The following is a 9307-nucleotide window of genomic DNA, read 5'->3' as shown; positions in this document are numbered from 1 at the left end:
ATACAATACATTCATCTTTCAACTGAAATGATGGTACTACTCAATACCATCATTTCAGTTGGAAGAAGAGGAGATCATTCTCACTGTTGAATTCTTATCAAGCCCTCCCTGGATAAAAGTTAAGGTTTCATGGACAGTCTGGAAGATACCAGCCCAAAATTTAGCCCTGAAATACGTCATTAATACATGTCACTTCCTTGTTTTCTTGTGGTTTCTAGTGACCTTTCCAGAAAGAGTTTTGCTAAATGTGACAATATCAGATTGGTGTGAGAAAGCTGCAAACCAACAGATGCCAAGAAATGAGGAAGTATTCTAACAAGCCTCATTAGTTCTTTTCAGTATTAGAAGCAAGATACATTAATCTGATCATTACTGACACTTCCAAATGATCTAGGAGAGTAAGGACTATAAATGATTTTTTGGGAAATTAAAAAGCTTTGAAACTAACTCCTCTGCCATTTTAGCTTTTGGCATAGCTGGACTGATGCCTAAGAACACCATGGTTGCAGTGTACAAAGTGTAATTCAAAGTTACAAAGTGCAATTCTGTACAAAGTAAAACTCAGTAAAAATGTTAGATCTCCACCATCACTGCAAATACATCATCTTCTTTACATATACATTTGAATATAAAACGTTTTCTTCCATTCCACTCTTTAAATCTTTCATGTATCTATCTTTAAACACTTACCATGTGATTTTATAAATCCCTGAACTACAAGCAAGATGAAAATCTATCTTCCACATAGGAAAATAAACACTGCATGGCAGTGCCTATTCCACTAGAAGACATAATAATGTCAAGAGAGTCTGATATTTAAGTTTACTTTCCCATTTTTCTTTCCCCCATCACTAAGATGGTGTATTGGGTTTTGCAAGGTTTTGCTAGCAGGGGGGCCACAGGGGTGGCTTCTGTGAGAAGATGCCAGAAGGTTCCTCTATGTCCAACAGAGCCAATGCCAGCGGCTTCAAGACAGACCCACTGCTGGCCAAGGCTGAGCCCATTAGCGACGGTGATAGTGCCTCTGGGATAACATAGTTAAGAAGGGACAAAAATAGTTACTGAGCAGAAGCAATTGCAGTCAGAGAAAGACGTGAAAATATGTGAGAAACCCAACTCTGCAGACACCCAGGTCAGCACAGAAGGAGGTGAGAAAGTGCTCCAGGCACTGGAGCAGATTCCCCTCCAGCCTGTGGTGCAGCCTCTGGTGAGGCAGGCTGTGCCCTCACATGGTGAGATGCAGCACATGGAGGCCCATGGTGGAGCAGATCTCCACCTGCAGCCCCTGAATGACCCCACACTGGAGCACGGAAATGCCCAAAGGAGGCTGTGACCCTGTGGGAAGCCTGCACTGGAGCAGGCTCCTGGCAGGACTATGGCCCCATGGAGAGAGGACCCCACGCTGGAGTGGGTTTGCTGCAGGACTGGTGACTCTACAGGGTACCCATGCTGGAGGAGTCTGCTCCTGAAAGACTGCACCCCATGGAAGGGCTCCATGCTGTCGCAGTCCCTGAGGAACTGCAGCCTGTGAGGACTCATATTTGAGCAGTTCTCCTATGGGAGGGACCCTACACTGGAGCAGTGGAAGAGTGTGAGGAGTCCTTCCTGAGGAGAAAGAGGCTGCAGACACTGTGTGTGATGAAGTGACCACAGCCCTCATTCCACATCATCCCCCTGTACCACTTGTCGTGGTTTAAGCCCAGCCAGTAACTCAGAACCACGCAGTCACTCGCTCACTCCCCCCCCTCTCTTCCTCCCCCCCATTCCCAGAGGGATGGGGAGGAGAATCGAAAGAATGTAACTCCCACGGGTTGAGATAAGAGCAGTCCAGTAACTAAGGTATAACACAAATCACTACTGCTGCCACCAATAATAATAATGGTAAGGGATAACAAGGGAAGAGAATACAAAGGCTCATCACCTGCCGACTGATACCCAGCCTGACCTTAGCAGTGATTTAACCCTTCCGGGTAACTGCCCGCAGTTCTACATCCTGGGCATGACGTGCTGTGGTATGGAATACCTCTTTGGTTAGTTTGGGTCAGGTGTCCTGTCTCTGCTTCCTCCCAGCTTCCCCTCCTCCCTGGCAGAGCATGAGACTCAGAAAGTCCTTGGTCAGCCTAACATTACTGAGCAGCAACTAAAAACATTGGTGTTATTAGCGCTGTTCTCAGGCTGAAAGTCAAAAACACAGCACTGCACCAGCTACTAAGAAAGAGAAAAATGACTGCTACTGCTGAACCCAGGACACACTGGAGGGGAGGAATCAGAGAATTTGAGAGTGAAGTTAAGCCTGGAAAGAAGGGAAGGTTGAGGGAAGGTGTTTTTAAAATTTGGTTTTATTTCTCATTATCCTACTCTCAACTTTGACTGGCAACAAATTAAATTAAACTCATATCCTTGAGTCGAGTCTGTTTTGCCCATGACAGACAGAAATTGGTGAGTGATCTCTGTCTGTGTCCTTGTGTTGATCCACATGTCCTCCCCTCTGTCCAGCTGAGGAGGTGAGTGAGAGAGAAGCTTGGTGGGCACCTGGTGTCCAGGCAGGGTTAACCCACCACAGATGGGAAAAGGTCAGAGGAAAATCTATGTCAGTTACAACACCAGTACAGGCAAAGTGACAACAGCAACTTTGTATTCTGCTTTACCCAGATTTGCTGAGAGACTGAAGGGGAAGAACTCCAAATAAAGAATGTTCTTCTCATTGACTGTCCTTTACACACAACCAGTGTCAAACATTAATAGCACAAGTTCTGAAGAACCTTCTAACCCATAAAGTACCTATTTTTCATTCCTGAGTTTTATTAGTTGTTGACAAACAAACGACAACAATTTCCAAACTCAATGTAAGACATTTTCAATTGTTAAACCAACAGCTGTATGAGGAGAACTGGTCAGTGATCCTAAGGACAATAAACCATATGAAAGAACAGAAAGTTCTGGCACACAGGGAAAACCCAAGACAGCACTTAATTAATTAATTAAGAATTTCTAAGCATACGAACATGATCACTGTAAAAAAAAACCAACCAACCACACAAACAAACAAAAAACCCCACCAGATAGTAGTACCTTTCTCTGTCTCAGGTCTTTGCTTCCATAAGCTACAGATACCAATGTAACTATCAAACTGTAGGCCAGAGCTCACAATTGGGAAGACAGGATTTGAAGTCAGGTCTCAATCCTGCAGCTTACTTAAGTAAGAAGTACTTCTGAAGTGCCATAACAGATACAAAGTCAAAGACCAAAAAACCACGGCTTATTCTGAGAGCCTATCAACCAAAAGAAAAAGATAAATGGAAATGCAACCTTTTGGATTCTCAATTCCAAACTGCTGTAGGTGAGAAGTATATTCTCTCCTCGCAGCTTTTGCTAATATCAGAAAGTGCACAAATTATAAATCAAGACATACACCTGGCCAGGTATTCATCTGCATGAAGATTTCATGAAAAATTAAAAAGGACAGAACAGAAGGGGGAAAACTGTAGCTGACGAAACAACTGTTTCAGACGGCAAAAACCAAATCAGTATGTTTTCGAGGAAACAAAACTATTTTGGCTTGCAGGGACATCTAGTGGCAAATTTCATTATTTATATTTCTGGTGACAACTGTGAAACTAATTACAACAACAAAGATTTCATTACTTCAGGAGAGCTCTTTCCTGGAAATCACTAACAGCAACTTGCAATAGTTAACCTAATCACATTCTTACAATAAAAAACTCCCACCTCCCCACCCCCACCCCCCCCCCAAAAAAAAAAAAAAAAAGTAAATCGTACAATAAATCCTGGCAGTGAACTGTCAATAGCAAACATTGCTTAGGGCTACAGATATTGTAAATATATTACTATGAAGAATTTCTTCAGTGCTAATGGCTTGCACTACTTGCTTATAGTCAATGAATGGACCTTCAATAATCTTCAAAATTACACAAGACTACACCCATCATTTTTTAAAAATACTTTAAGGAACACTAGGTAAAATTTGTTCCTCTCTTGCAGATCTGTTCGAGAGCTAAAAAACCAACCCAACATAATTTAAAGAATCCTACCTTAAAAACCCCAAACATAATTTAAAGAAACTAAAACCACATCATACCTAAAATTAATCCTCCACCTACACATTGGCCAAATTTTATCATGTTACAGAACTGCAAATTTGTATCAGTCACCCTATATTTATACTATGAAACCTTAACATAATTTTGTGCAGGCATTAATAAAAAGGTATTGCTACAGAAACCTGAAACACAGGAACTGCGTTCTCAGTAGCTAAAATAGCAATATTTATTGTAGAATACCTAGCTAAGTCAGTCAGCTACATTTCCAAGCATCACCTGTTTTGCTTTCATCTCCAACTTTTTATTTTCATACAGACAGAATCATGGCTTAAAGATCTACTTCACACCTCTCTCTTCTTCATATCTACACATTGTGAAATGGACTTTCTTCTTTTACAAGACTTTTCAGCTACATTATTTTAACATTTTGTTTGCTACAAGCACTTTAAAAGGCAAGAATTCCTGCATTTAGAGAAAAATATGAACATATGAACATAAATCCATTTATTTTTATTGTAAACTGTTTGCAACAACAAGGCTTCCTTCTAGCTTACATGGTATAACCAGATTAGATTATTTCAGCATGCATTGGTAATTTACCTGGATGACATATATAACTCATTCATGGCACTGCTTTCTCTACCACAGCCACACTAAAACCATGTAAATTCATCATATTCAAGCACCATTTTAAACAGATGATACAATGAATGTAATTTTGCAAGTACTGATTAAACAAAATAACAGTATTTAGCCTTGTGCCGTGTTTTGTTCAAGCAGTAAAAATCTCAGTAAAATCTGTTGAAAGCCAAACAGCTGTTTCACACAATGTATAGTTTAATCCATTTGCCTGCTTCTGTCAGAACTCTACACTGCTTTATATGCTCTTTCTTTCTTTTTTTTTTTTCTTAATTGAGTCAGCCAAGGTCTTGTGAAACAACAATTTGCCACTAAGGATAAGTGAGACATTCACAAGCAGCACAGGCTCATGAAAGCGAGCTCTTCAAACACTACTCCTTCTCATCCCTGCTTAAGAGTCTACAATAAGACTAGATAATGCACTAATGCAAGTGTAATCCAATACAAGAGCTCACTGTCACCTCGAAGGTGAGGTTCCACTCCTTTCTTCATTCCCACTCCGAGATTTATTATTCATCAGACCTTTCCATGAAATGATTTAACTCAAGAAGCCAACACACTTAAACAAGCAGAAAATACTCAATGGTTTTTCTGTGATGTCAGCAAGTCACACTAGCTCATGGAAGCATCCAACAAGCTACATCATCAGTGAAAGCAGGCAGCTGGTACTGGGTAGGAGAAAGGAACAAAGAGCCAAGCATATAGGCAGAAGGAGGAACAAGGCTTTCTCCTTTAAGAAGCAGAGAGTTGTCTCATCATGAGCTCACAAAAACACAGCCTTGAACTAGACACCTAGCTTTTAGACAGTCAAAGTTAAGTGAAACAAATCCTACCTTAAAAAACTATGCCAGACACTCATGAGAAATCAACTTCCTATGAACATCAAGTGAATAAAAGCCAAAACAAAATATCATTTGAGAAATATGATAGCGTACCTCTCATTTCTTTAACAGTCCATATTCTACTAATCCACCATCAGCAACTTGCAACAGCCAAAGTAATCAAATAAAAAAAATATTTAGGTGGAAAAATATCAAAGAGAAACATGAAAACCTTTATTATAGGAAGTTCCATAATCTGGATGCTGCTCAGATATTGCTGAAAAGAATCCAGTGAAAATAAACAATACCTTTACATGCCCAAGTGCAGAAATTCTGAAGAACATCTGTATGACTTCTGTATTACAGAAGACATAAATCTTATTCAAGCTATCACCTTCTCCACAACACTGTTCAAAGTACACATTCCGACAATAATTAAGTGTATGTTATTTAAGTGTCCATCCCTACACATGGCACACAGCATTAATCACCCTTTCAATTTCTGTCTTATGGTAAGAGATAGTTAATTTTTAGGTGAAAAGCAACAAACAAGGTTGTATCTTAGATCAGGATTAGGATTTTTGCTTTATCCACATACACTATTAAGTCAAACTGACAGCTGTTACTGAAGAAGCTGAAATGTTACAGGGGAGCAACACTTGGTGAATCTAGCTTTACTCAAGAACAGCTACTCTACATATACCATGTATGTTTTCCATTGTTTTTTTCCTGACAAGGGACCTTCAAACACACATGAGAAACCTTTGCTTGCTAGAATCTCACTCAAAGTTTTACTTGGGCCTACAGATGACTGCTTGATACAAAGTGTTCTATAGTCTACAACCAAAAAGCTCTTCTGAAAAATCACTCCCCTTTCATATTGAGTTAAAAAGAGAGATGCTCAGACACAGCAGAGGTCTCCTGTTAGCATACGTATTCTACACCTCCTGGATATATATGTATCTTATGGTATGTGGGCAAAGAGCATGTGAGAGGCCACGCAAGCTGTATGTCACCATGACATTCTTGTTGATTTTTCTATGATTTAAGGACATAGGAGTTTGGTCAGAGGAACAACACTAGTAACAGGTGCCCCATCTCCAGAAGTGCAGAAAAATACTCATTCTCCTCAAAATGCACACGGCTGAAGCTCGCTGGTGGAAAAGCAAGCATGCAAATGTAAACATCTGGAAGCCTGGCAGCGAGCAGGCTCTTCCTACCCCTGACCTTGTGCTGGGCGACTCCCAAACCCACCACCCCCACGGCCAGCCAACAGAGGCGGCAGCAGGCTGTTACCACCAGACGGAACACAAGACAAAGACGATCGCTCCCTACGATCTCTCTAGCTATCTCTGCAACCTTCTACTCTGCAGCTAACGGCTGAGGGGACGATCGAGCTAGCAGGGCTGGAGCAAGAGCTGGAGGGCCTCCCAGCTCGTAGATCGCGACATGAAGCCCCAGTCAGGCTGGCCACTGCCAGCCTGACCACCCCTCCCGACCTCCCCTCACGCCGCGACCAGCTCAGTCTAAAGCAGCAGACGCGCCCACACCAAGGAGCTTAAAAATGGCGCCTCATCTCCCAATAGCTCCCCCGCCCGCCGGGGTCCCGCGGGGCGCGGAGCATCCTGGGAGCCGGCGGAGGGCGGGGCAGCGTTGCCGCGGAAACGGCAGCCGCGGGCTGGCCCCGCCCCGAGGGCGCGAGCGCAGGGCGGTGCTTGGCGCCAGCAGTCTCTGCGGTGGTGTGGTGAGGGGGGGTGTCGGTGGGCTGGCGTATCGGAGAGACGCCCTTCTGCTGAGCGCGGGGTGTTGCTGGGCCGTCGTACCGGAACAACACCCCTCTGGTGAGCGCGGGGTGTTTGTTTAAAGTGCCGGGCTTGTGCCGCTGCGTATAGCGGCTTCAAGCCTCTGCACCCGAGTGGTGTGCCAGTCGTCGCAGTTCTGCTTCAGAAGGAGGGCAAAACGCTGGACCTGCAGCTCACAGCAGTTTATGGTAATAGCTATCTGAGGTGTGCATTGTGTGGCATTTCACCATACAGACTCAAGTTGATGAAGAGACTCAAATCCAACTTTATTAGAACCAAGCCCTTTTTTATCCCCGTGTTCAGTACTTTCCCAACCTGCACATACATACAACGTTTAATCTCATTGGCTCCTGTAAAACTCTCCAGGTAAATAGTCCAATCACAATGCTGCAGACCCTCTCACAATCCCCACATCCTCTGGCCTTCAATGTGCCAACTCGTCGCCTCAGGGCTTGTCAAAGCACCAACACCTCAGAGCCCATTCCCATGCAAACCTTATCACCTTCACTCCCCACAGCATTATGTTTTGTATTCAGCGGTACTAAGTAGCTGTTGTCTGGTGGCCAATACCAAGGTGAGCGCTCAGGCTGACGTTGCCAAGTACAAACCAAAACACATTCCGGGCATTCCTGGCAGTGGTCACTGTTTTCTGACAGAAATCAGCTGGTAGGAGCAGTTAGGATGCGGTAAACATGATCTCGTACACGTCTTCTGTTTCTCCTTAAAGTCTCTGGCTAAAGCGGGAGATTGATCCAGACGAGTATTGACACTGTCCTAATAAGATTAACAATCCTTTAATAAGGATTAAAATTGTCTTCAAGTAGTATATTAGAAGGTGGATATTACTGATGACACACACACATCCCCAAGGAAAACGAGAAAAGAAGCCAAGTGTCAAGTTTGCCAGTAGCTTTATCAAGATCTGGAGATGGCAATTGCCGTTGGCTCCCCTAGAGGTGGTTGTAAGCTCAGTTAATAAGAAGGTGTCTGAAACATACTACAGTCACTTCCACAGCTACAGTGAATGACGGGTTTAGGACTTACTTCACTGAAGTCTGACTGTGCAGACTGATGTTGCTGTACAGTTATACAGGCATGTTGTGCTTGCGGTCAATACCTTTGTGATACTGGAAGTGAAATAACAGTATTCAGTCTACACCAATGTACACCTATACTAAAGTAGGTAACATTACAATAACTTGAAAGCTCACCTTCCAAAATGAACTAAAATTTAATTTTGATGCAAAATGGATTTTGATGAGGAAAAAAAGAAGCTGTAGTTCTACATGGCTTTACAATGCAAAAAATCTTTTAAGAAGAATGATGAAGCTGCATGTCTGAATCTTGGTTCTGTATCACATTTGCTTAATTCAGTATCAGTGTTAATTCTACATCAAATTTGCTCATTTTAAAATATTTTTTTCCACTATCAGCTGTAACAATATTAATGGTAACTAAGGTCAAACAGAACTCTTCCTCCCTTTTACAGCTTCATTAACAGGAATGATAGTGTGGCCCAGACTCTTTGGTCCTATTAGTGTCTGTTCACCTCAGGGTTATACAGGTATAATCGATTGGAAAACTATTGATTTACATGAGAAACATGACATCAGGAATCTAGGTCATTCAGCGTGAGCTCTGGGGGAGACATAGCAAAAGAACTGCAAAATGTAAGATTATTTAACTAAAACCAACAGACAGGGTTGGCTGTCTCTTGCCAGCTGATTTGGTGAATAAGGGTGCAGTTTCTATGTAATCATTTCCAGTGTGTAGTCTTATTCTAAAAAGATGACTCAAGATGTGGAAATCATGTTACTTCATTTTTGCCTCCATGTTTTTCACACTGATCCAAAACGGGTACTTGTTTCCCTCCGAGGCCCACTGAGTCAGGTAATTCCAGTTAATCACTTGGTACCCACAGTTTTGAAGTACAGGTGGTAATGATGCTGCTCTTGGTCACAGTGTCCGTCTCCCTCCATGTCTC

Source organism: Psittacula echo (genome assembly GCF_963264785.1).
Source record: "Psittacula echo genome assembly, chromosome: 1".
Lineage (NCBI taxonomy): Eukaryota > Metazoa > Chordata > Aves > Psittaciformes > Psittacidae > Psittacula > Psittacula echo.
Note: the sequence above shows the minus strand (reverse complement) of the source record.